General features: G+C 42.8%; 1 protein-coding gene across 4 annotated transcripts in view; it reads right to left on the bottom strand.

Annotated features, from left to right (window-relative positions):
* The window catches only part of kidins220b (kinase D-interacting substrate 220b), a 123,231-nt gene extending 110,809 nt beyond the window's left edge, over window positions 1-12,422 (bottom strand). For all 4 annotated transcript variants that reach the window (XM_083790008.1, XM_083790006.1, XM_083790009.1 and 1 more), the window contains exon 1: window positions 12,262-12,422. The gene's annotated coding sequence lies outside the window, so the exon portion shown is untranslated. The remainder of the gene's footprint in view (window positions 1-12,261) is intronic.
* Between the last annotated feature and the right edge of the window lie 4,300 nt (window positions 12,423-16,722).

Genomic DNA, 16,722 nt, shown 5'->3' with positions numbered 1-16,722 from the left:
CTGACCGGTACAACCACAGTCTGATACTGTTGTACTGGGAGCTGACCAGTACAACCACAGTCTGATACTGTTGTACTGGGAGCTGACCAGTACAACCACAGTCTGATACTGTTGTACTGGGAGCTGACCAGTACAACCACAGTCTGATACTGTTGTACTGGGAGCTGACCAGTACAACCACAGTCTGATACTGTTGTACTGGGAGCTGACCAGTACAACCACAGTCTGATACTGTTGTACTGGGAGCTGACCAGTACAACCACAGTCTATTTGAAGCCCAATTCATGGCAGGCCTACGAGTTCTCAACGTGTCGCAGATGCAACGCATTGTTGGTCCGCTATTTTTGGCACGCTGACGTGCTGCGACAGAGCATAAATGAATGCTGTTGGCCACATGCAGTACAGTACAGTACAGTACAGTACAGTACAGTACAGTACAGTACAGTACAGTACAGTACAGTACAGTACAGTACAGTACAGTACAGTACAGTACAGTACAGTACAGTATCTCTGGCCCAACTGCATTGCTGCTATGAATACTATGAATACATATATAATTCCAGAGGCTATAGGAATCCAACGGCTAAATTAAGCTTTGCCACAACATTGTTTTGCTCCTTCGTATCACATGGCACGGAGCCATATAGACACTAAGAATACTGTTGCAGCAGCTTTAACCCTATAGTAAGACCTCTAAGATTCTACAAATGTCTTCTAAATCCTGACAGTTTTCAGAAAAAACCCTGTGTTTCTATGTCACTGGTTCAATCTCAACCTTTATCATGTCAAGGACCCCCAGAATGTTCTGTATTTGACACCCCCCAAAATGATTATGTATTATTTGGCGATAGAGACAATCCCCCCCCCCCCCCCCCCCCCCCACCACCACCCAATCTCAAAAAACGTGTTTGCTTCAGAAATATTGTAAGATTTGCATAAAATGTCATGATAACTTTTCTTCCAAAATAGCAGATCTACAAGCTTGCAGCGTGGCATGAAGTGACACGGTGTGAGGTTGTAGATCTGCTATTTTTGAATGAATGTGTGTGTGTGTGCGTGTGTGTGTGTGTGCGTGTGTGATAACTCGGAGACGGCCGCCAAAGAAAAATCAGTAAAGCATGCACGTTGCCTGCTTGCCTGCCTGCCCGCCCGCCCGCCCGCCCGCCCGCCCGCCTGCCTCCATCCCTCCCTCCCTCAGGACATGTCACCCACCAGATATAGCCCGTAATAGCTTTTATTTCTGAAGTGACAAACGATGAGTGAATCACTGCGAAAGGGACGTGTCATTCTCAACACTGTATACAGTATGTGTGGCCACTCTGTCTGTCTGTCTGTCTGTCTGTGTCATATAGCCTCGCACGCCTGGCGGAAGGCTATATTTGTGTTATTGTTTGACTTGCCATATATGTCCATATAACACACGTCACATCCCAGTCATAACCCAAATACACACTAGGACTATAGTCTTACTCATTTCACCAAAGGAACACAGCTTATGGTTACTTGTATATCAGCGGGTTTTCAACCTTTTCATATCAAGGCCCATTATTTATTCTGACTTTAAGCCACAGACCACCGTCTGGATGACGTGTAGCCTCTGATGAGAGCCTGGATTTAGAGTATTTGTTGTCGTTGGATACGATTTTGAGCACAATTCCATGCTGTGTAGCCTATTGATGTGTTATATCATAGGAAAGATAACAGGCAAATGTTGATCAAAAACAGCAACTCTTCTACATTCTCTATAGTTGTGTGTGGACTTTAAAGTAATGCCGATGTTTAACGATATCTTATAGTTCAGTTAAAGATAGGGGTCCAGGCCCAGGCCGTAGCGTAACGGTCTGGGCACCGGACTGGTAATCCAGTCGCAGTGTGCCGCGGGTTCGACTCCCGGACCCGACACGGCCTTTACTGCATGTCATCCCCCCATCTCTCTCCCGTTTCCTGTCAGCCTACTGTCTGTCCCTTCAAAAATCAATAAAAGGCGTAAGCCGCAAAAATATATCTTAAAAAAAAAAAAAAAAGATAGGGGTCCATTTGGTTAGCAACACTCTATCTGGAAGACTGGAACCCCCCTCAAGGACCACTGGTTGAACACCACTGTATCGTTTCCATGGAACAATATGCTACAATTAGGAGTGCACAATTATGAAATGATTTGACCGATATCCGATCTCAGAGTATTTTCAGGGTCATATCTAGTGCCGATACCGATTCTGACCGATTCCGATATTATACAGAGGACCACAATGGAAACCAGCCTGGGCCCTATAGGGACTTGTCCCAAAGCCTGTTAATAAAGTATTAAATCAATCAATAAATAGCATATACTCTTGTCTGTTTTCACAACTGCATGACTACTGAATGACATGAGTACACAAATCATCTGTTTTCACAGCTGCATGACTGAATGACATGAGTACACAAATCAAATGTAGATTTATTTTTTTGCTGGTGAAAACCGATTACATAATCAGTATTATTTTGAGACCGTTGTGGCATTTTTAAGGCCGATATGGCCAAATTCCGATCATGCTACCGATTAATCGTGCATCCCTAGCTACAATGCTATACTATTGTCATTATTGCTAGTATAGCTATGAATTGCGTCTCTGTTGAGGAGAGGGAGGCCCGGCGGGGAGGGTGATATGTTGTCATGATTGCATGTATGATTGCATGATTGGGGGCACCTGTCAGTGGGGAGTGTTGGGCGGGAGGAGCAGGACGAATAAAAGTTGCGCGAGCGCGTTGCAAACGGGATCGGCGCGACCTGGCGCAGCACAAACGGGACGAACCGAGGCGAATATTTAATTATGCAAGTCTGAATTTTGCACCTTTAGGCTCTACGACGTCGCCCCGACGGAGGCTCCTCACTGGCAGGTGAGTCAGTAGGACACGACGGCAGAGAATGTGTAAAAAGGGTGGTGAAAAAACAATTGGCTACCCAACGAAATATTATTTTGTTTTGGGTCCGTGAGGCTAAATGTCATCAATGGTGGTTCTGTGGCTCGAATGCAGAATAGAAAAATCACACCCGTGTGAAGTGAGTGGTGCAACTCTGTGTGTGTGTGGGGGGGGGGGGATTCCAGACCCACAGGAACGCACCCAGGGTGCCGGCCAGGTTCCGGCGAGCCGCCCCGCGTCCAAAATGGTTGAGAAATGACAGAGTTACCGTGTGGAGGTCCCTCTACTGCACCCTCTACTGCAGGGGTTCCCAACCTTTGCATTGTCACGGACCGGCTGACAGTTCATAAAATTTTCGCGGACCGGCCTAGGGGGGGGAGCTTGTAGATCTGCTATTTTTCAATAGCTAAAGCATAGCATAATGCTAACACCAAAAGGGGTTCCCGCCCAAAATGGGTTAAATAGGCTACCCACTGATATATTATTATCATATCACAACATAATGTTATATCATTGACCTAAATGGCGTTATATCGGCAATGATAGTATGTTAAAAAAAATATATATATATAATATACTTTTTCAGAAATGCTTTTGGACATGTGGAAGAGTTAAACATGCAGTGTGACCCATTACTTTACCTGGGCAACATCATCTTCTGATACTTGAATGTTTTGACATGAAATAATAATCCTGTACCGTCACCGTGTGGTGTTTTGTTTCATTAGCGCGATCGTAATAAATATAGGCTGCAGCCTATATTCTTGATGATCCGCTGCTGCTACCCGCTGAGCACACGGTAAAGATACCAAGGATTGGACAGTGATGTCACTGTTATGCTATGCAACACACGGAAGTAATTATAGTCCGGGAGCTAGACCCAGCCCTCATAGCAATTTTTGCTACCTTTTTTTCACTATTATTTCCTGTTAGCATATACCATGGGCCATCTCAAAATGAAGGGACCACTCCCAACTCGGGGCCGTTTGGTTTCAGGGGCCCAAAAACCCCTTTTTTGGTATATGTCTCTGGCGAAATTGTGTAAAGGCAAATAAAAAATCACTAAAATTACATAAATACACATGGAAGTGTGAAATTTGGCATGGAGTATCCTGACACATAGGGGTAAGTATCAGAATAGGATTTTGGGGCTATCTACCATTGTATTCTTAAATATGACCTACATCATCCTCAGAAACACAAAAATATACACTGTCCGCTTAACAAATAACAACAAAGATGGTTATTTTCCAGCACATTAGGGTGAATATAACTGCCTCACTTGTATATAGAAAACTTCCCATATCCTTAAGCTTCAATTTAAGCCCAAGATGACCTCTCTATCTTGAAGATTACTCTTTCTGTGGCCAAAATGCTGCACTATACCTCAAATCGGAGACATTTTCATTATCAGTCACTATAGCCTTCCAGAGTCCTAGAATGTAACAATAGGTTCACATGTTCTGCAACTACTGCTGTCTGAAGTTAGAAACATGAATACTACAGCAGGAACACAAATGCCTTTTATTATATTTATATTTATTTATTACATTATATGCACATAATAGCTTGTTTCAGTACATAGCCTATCAATAGTCACCCAAATCAATGTGCACCCAAATGTAACAGTGACCGAGTTAAAGACAAAGGGAGACACAACATAAAAATACTGTATGACAAGGGGGCATCAGATTCCTTGTTTTTCTTTTTCTTTCTTTTTTTCATAATTTATCAAAGAAATCAAAGAAAACAACAAAAACAACCACAACAAAATAATTGTTATACCACTGCATATTTTAAACCTTAAATTCACAACCCTTCCATAACTACTTTAGGTTTATTCATCATCAGATTCATCTTCCTCCTCCTCTTCATCATCAGAATCATTCATATGTGTATGAATTTCTTCTAGGTCATCCTCGTCTGTCCCCTCTTCAGACAACACATCAATGAGGGCTTTGGGGGTGACGTCACCTTCAAACCATAGAGGCTCTAGTTTGCCATTTTCTGAGTTCAGATGAAACCCATGGTCAAGAGGTGATGGAATTTCTGGGTTATTCTCATGAGCCCTCTTCCAGATGCATACCTGGAAGTTAACTCTTTTGACATGCTGCAAGAGGACCCTCTTGCATGGTGGAAAAGTTGAAAGGTCAAGGGAGAGACCTGGTCGAAGCTCGAGGCTTGAGCCACACATTTTCTTCACCTTGATCTCTCTTGCCTCATCCACACGCTTCACTCGAGGACCAAAGCTATAGAGGCGACAGGTGAACTCTTCAACACCAGTTAGCACAAGCCCATCAAGTTCCCAAGAGTTCCCCACTGCGGCAAAGATCTGAATGAACTTAGAATGCTGATTCAGAAGCTTGATGGGTCGCACCTTTCCTTTGCCTTTGAATGCAGAGGTGCAGTCAGCACCAGTGAAGGCATGCAAGGCCAGCAAAGCTGAAATATGTTCTTGTGAATAATCTTCAGCCAGCTGGTTGATGTTAATCAGCTTATCTCCCATGTCAAATATGACATCAACTGTGAAGGATTTGGCATAATAGAGGAGAATGAAGAAAATGTCAGAGTCTCTGGCTCTGACTCGGACAGTTTTGATGTGAGGCATTGTGCTTTGGATGTGATTGATGTAGATGATCACCCTCACATCAGTTTCTTCATGTGTTGAATTCAGATCAGGTAGAAGTGCTTTGGAAATCACTCCAGCTTGAGCTTCTATCCTGAAAGCTTGACCAGCCTCAATGAAGATGATGGGCCTTCGGAGTATCTCTTCCGTCATATCTGGAGAGCTCCAGTGCTCGAGAATTAGATGTATGAGTGACTTCTTGTTGTCATCATTTGTGAGGAAACCTTTCCAATCTGCAGGTCGGCGAACATTCAGACCATTAACTATGTACCGCTCACCACAACCTCTGCGATCCCTCTCAGCTGATTTTGGTGAATGAAGTCGGTCAACATAAGTGTCAGTACTGAATACTGTTTCTGCAGCAGTAGGTTGACTTTTGAAGATGCTCTCTGATATAGTCTTCATTGTCTGGGGCACATTGCTCATATAGAATGTGGCATTACCATCTACAATGAGACCACATTGACCAGGAGAAGGGAGCTCCACTTTCTCAAAATCAGCTTAGAGGGATCGCAGAGGTTGTGGTGAGCGGTACATAGTTAATGGTCTGAATGTTCGCCGACCTGCAGATTGGAAAGGTTTCCTCACAAATGATGACAACAAGAAGTCACTCATACATCTAATTCTCGAGCACTGGAGCTCTCCAGATATGATGGAAGAGATACTCCGAAGGCCCATCATCTTCATTGAGGCTGGTCAAGCTTTCAGGATAGAAGCTCAAGCTGGAGTGATTTCCAAAGCACTTCTACCTGATCTGAATTCAACACATGAAGAAACTGATGTGAGGGTGATCATCTACATCAATCACATCCAAAACACAATGCCTCACATCAAAACTGTCCGAGTCAGAGCCAGAGACTCTGACATTTTCTTCATTCTCCTCTATTATGCCAAATCCTTCACAGTTGATGTCATATTTGACATGGGAGATAAGCTGATTAACATCAACCAGCTGGCTGAAGATTATTCACAAGAGCATATTTCAGCTTTGCTGGCCTTGCATGCCTTCACTGGTGCTGACTGCACCTCTGCATTCAAAGGCAAAGGAAAGGTGCGACCCATCAAGCTTCTGAATCAGCATTCTAAGTTCATTCAGATCTTTGCCGCAGTGGGGAACTCTTGGGAACTTGATGGGCTTGTGCTAACTGGTGTTGAAAAGTTCACCTGTCGCCTCTATAGCTTTGGTCCTCGAGTGAAGCGTGTGGATGAGGCAAGAGAGATCAAGGTGAAGAAAATGTGTGGCTCAAGCCTCGAGCTTCGACCAGGTCTCTCCCTTGACCTTTCAACTTTTCCACCATGCAAGAGGGTCCTCTTGCAGCATGTCAAATGCAGGTATGCATCTGGAAGAGGGCTCATGAGAATAACCCAGAAATTCCATCACCTCTTGACCATGGGTTTCATCTGAACTCAGAAAATGGCAAACTAGAGCCTCTATGGTTTGAAGGTGACGTCATCCCCAAAGCCCTCATTGATGTGTTGTCTGAAGAGGGGACAGACGAGGATGACCTAGAAGAAATTCATACACATATGAATGATTCTGATGATGAAGAGGAGGAGGAAGATGAATCTGATGATGAATAAACCTAAAGTAGTTGTCAATATGGAAGGGTTGTGAATTTAAGGTTTAAAATATGCAGTGGTATAACAATTATTTTGTTGTGGTTGTTTTTGTTGTTTTCTTTGATTTCTTTGATAAATTATGAAAAAAAGAAAGAAAAAGAAAAACAAGGAATCTGATGCCCCCTTGTCATACAGTATTTTTATGTTGTGTCTCCCTTTGTCTTTAACTCGGTCACTGTTACATTTGGGTGCACATTGATTTGGGTGACTATTGATAGGCTATGTACTAAAACAAGCTATTATGTGCATATAATATAATAAATAAATATAAATATAATAAAAGGCATTTGTGTTCCTGCTGTAGTATTCATGTTTCTAACTTCAGACAGCAGTAGTTGCAGAACATGTGAACCTATCGTTACATTCTAGGACTCTGGAAGGCTATAGTGACTGATAATGAAAATGTCTCCGATTTGAGGTATAGTGCAGCATTTTGGCCACAGAAAGAGTAATCTTCAAGATAGAGAGGTCATCTTGGGCTTAAATTGAAGCTTAAGGATATGGGAAGTTTTCTATATACAAGTGAGGCAGTTATATTCACCCTAATGTGCTGGAAAATAACCATCTTTGTTGTTATTTGTTAAGCGGACAGTGTATATTTTTGTGTTTCTGAGGATGATGTAGGTCATATTTAAGAATACAATGGTAGATAGCCCCAAAATCCTATTCTGATACTTACCCCTATGTGTCAGGATACTCCATGCCAAATTTCACACTTCTTGTGTATTTATGTAATTTTAGTGATTTTTTATTTGCCTTTACACAATTTCGCCAGAGACATATACCAAAAAAGGGGTTTTTGGGCCCCTGAAACCAAACGGCCCCGAGTTGGGAGTGGTCCCTTCATTTTGAGATGGCCCATGGTATATGCTAACAGGAAATAATAGTGAAAAAAAGGTAGCAAAAATTGCTATGAGGGCTGGGTCTAGCTCCCGGACTATTAACACTGACTCGAAGCCATGGATTACCAAGGATTCGTCAGTGACACGTCCGCTGACGAATCCTTGGTATTTACATTCGAACGGAGTCAACCTTTCATCCGCTGTTTGGAAAATCGGCAAGCAGTCGTCGTCATCCCCCCCCCCCCCACACATTTGTCGTGTTTTCAAATGGATTTGATACAACGGGAAAACTTGGGATTCCCTTCTCGTGTACCAGTGGCACATTTCCCGCGGACCGGCCGGTGGTTGGGAAACTTTGCTCTACTGTACTGTACTGTACTGTACTGTACTGTACTGTACTGTACTGTACTGTACTGTACTGTACTGTACTGTACTGTACTGTACTGTACTGTACTGTGCTGTGCTGTGCTGTGCTGTACTGTCACAGTCACTGTACTGTACTGGCGGAATCATCATATATGCATACAGTTAAGTTAATATGTGCGTGTGTTAGGTTGCGCACAGGTGGTGAAAAACAACCATGCTGTTTTCGTGCTCAGACCCAGGCACCCACCCACCCACACGCATAGCTCCGGAAGGGAGTGGTTGCACCACTCAAAAAAATGGGCCTTGATATGAAAAGGGTTGAAAACCACTGATATAGAGATGTATCATAATATGATGATCACAGTCACACACATATACCGCAACCAGACGCTGCATGTTGCAACTAGCAACAAAGACAACATGGAGGCCGGGCGAGCCAACTCATCACAACAAGAACACACCCCAGTGTTACATTCAGTGGTGTGAAGTAACTAAGTACATGTACTTAACCCATTTAGACGTGAATCCGAAATTTAGAAAATGTCTTCTAAATCCTGACAGTTTTCTGAAATACCTATGTTTCTATTATCAGCGGTGCTCAACCCTTTTCATGTCAAGGACCCCAAAAATGATATGCAATTCTTTACTTTATTTTTGAGGGGCCCCTCCTATATACAGGTTTAATGTTTGTTTTTAGTTCAATGTTTGTTTTAACCCATTTTGGGCGGGCCCCCTTATTATTATGTTGTACTTTAGCTGTTGAAAAATAGCAGATCTACAAGCTCATAGTGCGGCACAGAGTGCCGCGCTATGAGCTTGTAGGTCTGCTATTTTTGAAAAATAATGAAAATGTGGCCCAACTGTTTGAATATATTCTTTCAGAGCGAACATTTTCCTTGACATGAAATAGTTTGAGAACCACTGACATAGAAAAACAGTTTTTCAGAAAACTGTCAGGATTTAGAAGACATTTGTAGAATCGTCCTCAGGTCTAAATGGGTTAAGAACGCCATTGACAATGAAGATAAATCAATGTTTGTTTTGTTTAGCAGAATCTACATCATTACATTGTTGTAAGATGAGAAGAGCGCCCCTCACTTCACACAGGTGTGATTATTTTACATAATAGGTAGGCCTAGTTAAACAACTAGTCGACTAGTAAACTAGGCAACTAGTCAACTCGTAAAAATCACTAGAAGTGAAAGCCCTATGTGTGACAGAGGGGTCAAAGTGGAACGAAAACTGCTACTTCCTACAGCTTTAAGTCCATAAAGATCTGAACTATAAACCCTTTAATAATTAACCAATATCGCTTAGTGTACGCCAGTCATAAAACACAATATGCTCTTTGATACTGTAAACTAAAGCCTGCATGAGGTGGACTAGGACTGCCGCAGGACTGCTCTGCAACAGAGCCGTCCAATCACAACAGCTGTGTATGATGATGAACCAACCACCAGCTGTTATGAATTATGGATAATGAGCACAATGCACTACACAAGCCAGCCTGCCAGGGCACATCATTCAGACTTCAAAGCACATTATTATGATGTCAATGGACGAATACTGGAAAGCTCGCCCCCCACAACACAGTCACCCCGCGGACAAGTCCGACAGAACTGATCAACCTGGACAGTTTTCTGAATTTCATGAAATATTATTCACCACTGATACAGAAGTATCAGTGGTGAATAATATTTCATGTCAAGGACCCCAAAAATGTAATTGTAATAATGTAATAATATGTAATTGGCCCACGACCCCCATCTGAATATATGTTGTTCCTGCAGGAACCTCTCAGAGGTAAAATAAATAGCAGACCTACAAGCTCGTAGCGCGCCACTCGTTGGCGCGCTATGAGCTTGTAGATCTGCTATTTTTCAATAGCTAAAGCACCAAAATGGGTTCCCGCCCAAAAAAGGAACTGCACAAGGTGCCCTTTTTTAGCCTGGTTAATAAACCAGACTAATATCGCACGGACCGCGGGATATTAGTCTGGCTCAGCTTGGATTTCATTTCCAGGGGGGCGGGTTGAAACATTTTCTCTTTGACGCAATTGGTCAGAGCTACTGTCAGTCAAAGGTCTCAAGCATTGAAAGTCACTGTACCAAAGCCCGCCCATATTGCATACCGTGTCCCGATTGGCCGCCCCATTTCTCTGGTGTAGGAAATAGGCGTACAATTGAGCCTCTCCAGACCGTAATCCGCCGGCAGGCAATTCTTTTTTTGCCAACGGCTGATTCGGACTGGTTTATTAACCAGGCTACCCTTTTTTCACTTGAGCACCTGCCCCTCTAAATGTCTGTGCACGCCACTGTATGAAGGGATGTGGATGAGGTGCTCTGCACACACGTAACAGAAAAGGCCAGACTTTCTAACTATCACTGTGTACAACAACGCACGCTGACGTTACTATATATATAACATCAGACACCCAGTAGTGGAAAGTAAGTACATTTACTCCAGGGGATACTTCGAGGAGTTCCATTTTTGATACGTTATAGGTCTACTTTAAATATAAATATCGTGAAAACCTGTGCTAAATTTTTGATTATATATTGTTTCACAGGAAACATTTTTAACTCATATATTTGCTTCTGTGGAGGTCCTTGGCTAGAACGACATATTTTCAGATGGGGGGCCGGCGGTCAATGACATATATTATTTATTCATGAAATAGTCTGAGAACCACTGACATAGAAACATATGTTTTTTTCCCCCAGAAAACTGTCATGATTCAGAAGACATCCGGAGAATCTGGTCTCATGTCTCGATAGGCCCTTTTACTATAAGTAAAAATAATCTGAATACTTTTCTTTCTCCCACCAATGATAACAGCCTGTTGACTGAGTCTTCAATTATAAGACGCAGGGAAGCTGCAATTTAGACGGAAGTCTGTGTAATACCGTAATTTAGGTCACGTCCACGACGTTTGTGTAAAAAACAAAAAATATATTTGACCTAAAGTGACCGAAAGGCCACTATAGTTAAAACAATAGTGTTTAAAAGCACAATTTTACACAAATATACTATAGCCTAGATACTGTATTAGGTCAGGTGGGCCATACGGTTCTCAATGTGGGGCCCTGGTCCATACTACGGGTTCTTGGGGGGGGTTCCAGGGGGTCCCCAGCTAAATAAATTGGAGTTTAGGAACCAAATGGACCCTTTTGCCGGTGACTGTAGAGTGCACACATTACCCTTTACAGGGGTGTGTAACTCTGATTGTACAAATGGAACCAAATGGACCCCTTGCAGGGGCGTGCAACTCTGAGAGTGTACAAAATACAAATGGAACCAAGTGGACCCTTGCAGGGGTGTACGTGGATCTGAGAGTTAAAATGTAATTATTATATCAAATAGCAAGTAAAGTGAGTTTATTTAGATCAGGCTGTTTAAAAAACCAACAGTGTCGCTACAATATGTTTGTCAGGTGTTATCATTAAGCTACAATGTCGCCAAAATGTCGCTGTTATATTGGCAATGTGTTGTTTCAATGTCGCTACAATGTCGCCAGTAACAGACTAGACAGACAGACAGACAGACAGACAGACAACCTTCTGACTGAGCGTCAATCTGCAGTCCAGTCACACACACACACACACACACACACACACACACACACACACACTGCAGGAGGACGGATCCACCACCACGGTCATTTGAGCAATCTGATACAAAACAAACAACATAGCCTAATATAATTCTGACAATGTGCAACCGTCAACAAACACACACACACACACACGCAGCGTCGCAGCGATATCGACTGGCGATCCATCCAATGCATCCATGCGATATCGGTCGATCACACAAGTGTCAATCAAACGCCGATAGATGATGATGATGATGATGATGATGCTGCAGCATAAAAACATGCACATGCATATATATTTTGTTTACCTTTTAAGGAGAATCGAGATGTTAGGCTTAAACCTAACGGTCCGAATACAGTGATGAGATATAGTGTGTATTCCTAGTAGATTGTGTAGATGGATCTACAGTGCTAACCATCCTAGACAATGAACGCTACGACCACCACCAGCCATTTTGGTACCAGTGGGAAAAACACACAGGCAGCGGCGACTGAGTGAGTGAGTGAGTGGGAGAGATAGAGAGAGAGAGGCTTTTCTTTCTTCCATCCTCCTCCGTGCCGTCTGTCAACAACGCCACGCCCCGCCCACCCAGCGGTGACGTCAGGGAAGGGAAGGGAAGGGAATGCCGGCGAGAGAGGGGTGGAGGGAGGGGGGGGGAGAGAGAGAGAGAGAGAGAGAGAGAGAGAGAGAGAGAGAGAGAGAGAGAGAGAGAGAGAGAGAGAGAGAGAGAGAGAGAGAGAGAGAATTCAAAACAGAACGAATTGCATTTTATAGCGCTTTTTCAAGTGCTCTAAGAGCCTTTACTATGGTTAATTCATTCATACATGATTATTAGGCTCTCTCTCTCTCTCTCTCTGACAGACAGACAGACAGACAGACAGACAGACAGACAGACAGAGTTCATTACTAAATAATAACAACAATAATAATAATAATAATAATAATACAATAATAATACGTTTCCCAAAAAGGAAAAATACAATATACGAATATACACAATGAGCTATGAAAAAAACATTGATGACTGAAATTAGTCGACACAAGTAGGCCTATAGCCTAATAAATAAAAATCATGTGTAAAGTGAGGGGCACTCTTATATTATCATACATCATCATCACATTCCGTGCGCATGCCCAGCCAATTAAATCATCACAAATGGACTTGCCCATGTGGGTTTTAATTAGATTCTACCCGGGCCCTATCGAACCTAGCCAGGCTAATAAGGCACACCTAATCAGCCGTTGGCAAAAAAAAAGAAAAGCCGGACAGTGTTGTGTGATATTAGTCTGTCTTATTAGCCAGGCTATATCGAACCTCCTGTGTTGTTGACATATGGCGTAGGTGGACTGGAGATTTGCATTTTATGTAGTCATAGCACTTTATAGTACAGATGTATAATATATACTATAGTATAGTTATGTATAGTTTACATATATATAGTTTCATGATACTCCACTGTTAGTAACAGGTGTGCTGCCCCGTGGGAGGTTAATAGGTTTAGGGTGAGGGTTTGAGATAGGTTGTAGTTGTATAGGACTAATAACTGGTCTAACCAATGACTAAACTAAGTACTGCACCCAGCTAAACATTGATGACTGAAATTACTAGTAATAAAAAATCACACTCCTGTGAAGTGAGGGGCTCTCTTATGCTCATACATACATCATCATCATACAACATCACATTCCGTGCTAGGCCAATCAAATCATCACCAATCACTTAATATCCTCAATATGTACTTTGCTTAGCCAATCAAACCACGCTGTGTTTGTGTCCACACAAACAGACAAAGCTGGGCATAGGAGGGTCTTCCGCCACTCAAAAAGACAGGTCGCCGCTTGCTAACTTCCGGTTCACCACCTGGGGTAATGTTCTGTACGGGACCCCCTTTTGGTGTTTTAAGCATTAGGCCTATGTTATGCTTTAGCTATTGGAAAATAGCAGATCTACAAGAGCTATGAGCCGCACTATGAGCTTGTAGATCTGCTATTTTTGAAAAATCGTGAAAATGTGCCTGAAATCTTTAAATATATATTGTTACAGATATATTGTTACAATGTTTTAAAATCTTTGCTTCTGGGGGGGGGGTCCATAGAACAACATATTTTCAGATGGGGGTTAGAGGCCAAATAGGCCTACATATAATTCTGCATGGGGGTCCTTGACATGAAAAAGTTTGAGAACCACAGATATAGAAACATAGGTTTTTCAGAAAACTGTCAGGATTTAGATTTGTTTTTAAAATTTTGACGCAGGTCTAAATGGGTTAAAGACCTTATGACATGCACAAAGTAATGCTGCTATCTGATTAGAAACATCTTATGATGACGTCACGCAGCAGGCCTGTTTGTATAGGTATTATATTATATATAATACCCCCACTCCCGCATTTATAATGTATTATACTCCTATCAACTAACCCTTTGCAATCTCCGGTGACCAGGCCTGTTTCCATGTGGCACTCCATATTTGGGCAAAACCGACGTCCTACATGACGTGGATATTTGAGGAGCTCTATTTAAAAGATGATTCCCACACTGTGAGTGGCTTTAGACGTCACATGGGAATTCAGTAACCTGCTAGTTTTGTTTGTGTTTTGTTCATATATTTCCAGTCATCATCAGTGCGTATAGAAATGGCATCTGCCAATGGAGAATATGACAGAAGGACTGAGGCTGAAATCCAACGGATGATCCAGGACAGACGAGTGAAGATCAAGGAGGTCAAACACTCAGTAAAGCTCAGCAAGAAGGATGCAGACGCAGAGGTAGCAAACAGTGTCCAGTTCTTCACTGCCCTGCTCAGCTGTATTCAGAGAAGTCAGGCTGAGCTCATTGGTGTGATTGAACAGAAGCAGAACACAACAGAGAAACAGGCTGAAGGCTTCGTCAAAGATCTGAAACAGGAAATCACTGTGTTGGAGATGAGAATCTCTGAGCTGAAACAGCTCTCACACACTGAAGACCACGCCCGCCTCCTCCAGAACTTCACATCCATCAACGCCACCCCTCCACCCACCAAGGACTGGACAAAGGTCAATGTCCAGCCGTCTTCATATGTGGGGACTGTGAGGACAGCTTTGGCTCAGCTGGAGAAGACATTCAGTCAAGAGATGAATAAGCTGTGTGATGCTGCGCTTAGGAGGATACAGAAATATGCAGTGGATGTAACTCTGGATCCTGATACAGCACACTGCGAACTCATCCTGTCTGAGGATGGAAAACAGGTGAGTCATGGAAACATAGTGAAGAATCTGCCAGACAACAAAGAGAGATTCTTATATTGTGTCTCTGTTTTAGGAAAACAAAGCTTCTCCTCAGGAAGGTTCTACTATGAGGTTCAAGTTGGAGGGAAGACTGACTGGGATGTGGGAGTGGCCAGAGAGTCCATCAACAGGAAGGGGCAGATCATACTGAGTCCCAACCATGGTTACTGGTCTATATGGTTGAGGAATGGAAATGAGTACAGGGCTCTTGTTGGTCCTGGCCCTGATGTCATCCTCCCTGTAAGAGAGGAGCTCCAGATAGTGGGAGTGTTTGTGGATTATGAGGAGGGTCTGATCTCCTTTTATGATGTGGAGGCCAGAGTTCACCTGTACTCTTTCGCTGGCTGCACCTTCACCGAGATACTCTACCCATACTTCAATCCAACTACGAACCTAAATGGTACAAACTTTGCCCCTCTGATCATCTCTCCTGTTAATCAAAGAAATAAGGACAGGGACACTCAGTGAGGTGACGAGCAGGTCGAAGGTCATGGCTAAAATGTAACTTGAATTAGGGAATCATCCGGGAAGGGCCTAGGGCCAGTTGAAAGTGTCGAGGGGGCACACAATATATATATATATATATCAAATAAAACAATATATGCATAACACTTAAACTGAGGGGCGTGGGCCTGGACCACAACTCCATTACGCCTACATATGGGCATATGGGTCTGAAAATAGCAGACCTACAAGCTAACAACGTCGCAGCGCGACGTGTTGTGAGCTTGTAGATCTGCTATTTTCAGGGCGCAACCCAGCACTCTTTAGCTTTTGGAGATGCAGGTGTATAACGACATGGATTTCTAAACAAATGTGTTCAGCGCAGAATACTAGAGTTCACGTTCAGGAGAAAAGGCAATTCTCCTGAATGCTGCCTTCCGGCATGGCATGGAAAGGAGAGGAGTGGCATTTTGCATTTATTTCAACATGTATGCAGTAAATGCTGCATTTGTGGTCTGGAGAGGGCAGTTGTTTTAGAGACGGGTGAAAAGGCACGGGCTGAAGCCCCCTTTGATGTCTATGTGTGCACGTCCCTGCTCAGGTCTGTGATAAACTGATAGACACAACAAGTTGCTATATTGCTCATTTTGCCATGGATGACCTTGTTGGATTTTGCCCCTGACTTTATTGCAATATTTAAGAATCACAAATGAGGGCCGCTATTGTCACCGTACATACATTTATGTTAGCGGAAATTTGACATTGCTACATAAGGTATGCATGCAGTGGTCCCTTATTGGCCAAGCAGACTTACATACAAGACAGTTACTTACATAAAAACAACAATGAAGAAACAAAGAAAATAAAATAAAAGAGAAAAAAAAGAATAATAATAATAATAGTTGAATTTATGTGATTATTGGTTGGGTAAATTTCCGTCATATTTGCCGGACATTTGGCCTAATCTCTCCTTTCATTGTGGCACATATTGAGACGTGTGAGGACAAAAGCTGCTAGCGCCCCTCAAAGATCACAGTCGTGTGAAGTGAGTGGGGCTC

This window comes from Protomyctophum parallelum, assembly GCF_964188405.1.
Source record: "Protomyctophum parallelum genome assembly, chromosome: 19".
NCBI lineage: Eukaryota > Metazoa > Chordata > Actinopteri > Myctophiformes > Myctophidae > Protomyctophum > Protomyctophum parallelum.
The sequence above is the reverse complement of the archived record's forward strand: the minus strand, read 5'-3'. Positions and strand labels throughout refer to the sequence as shown.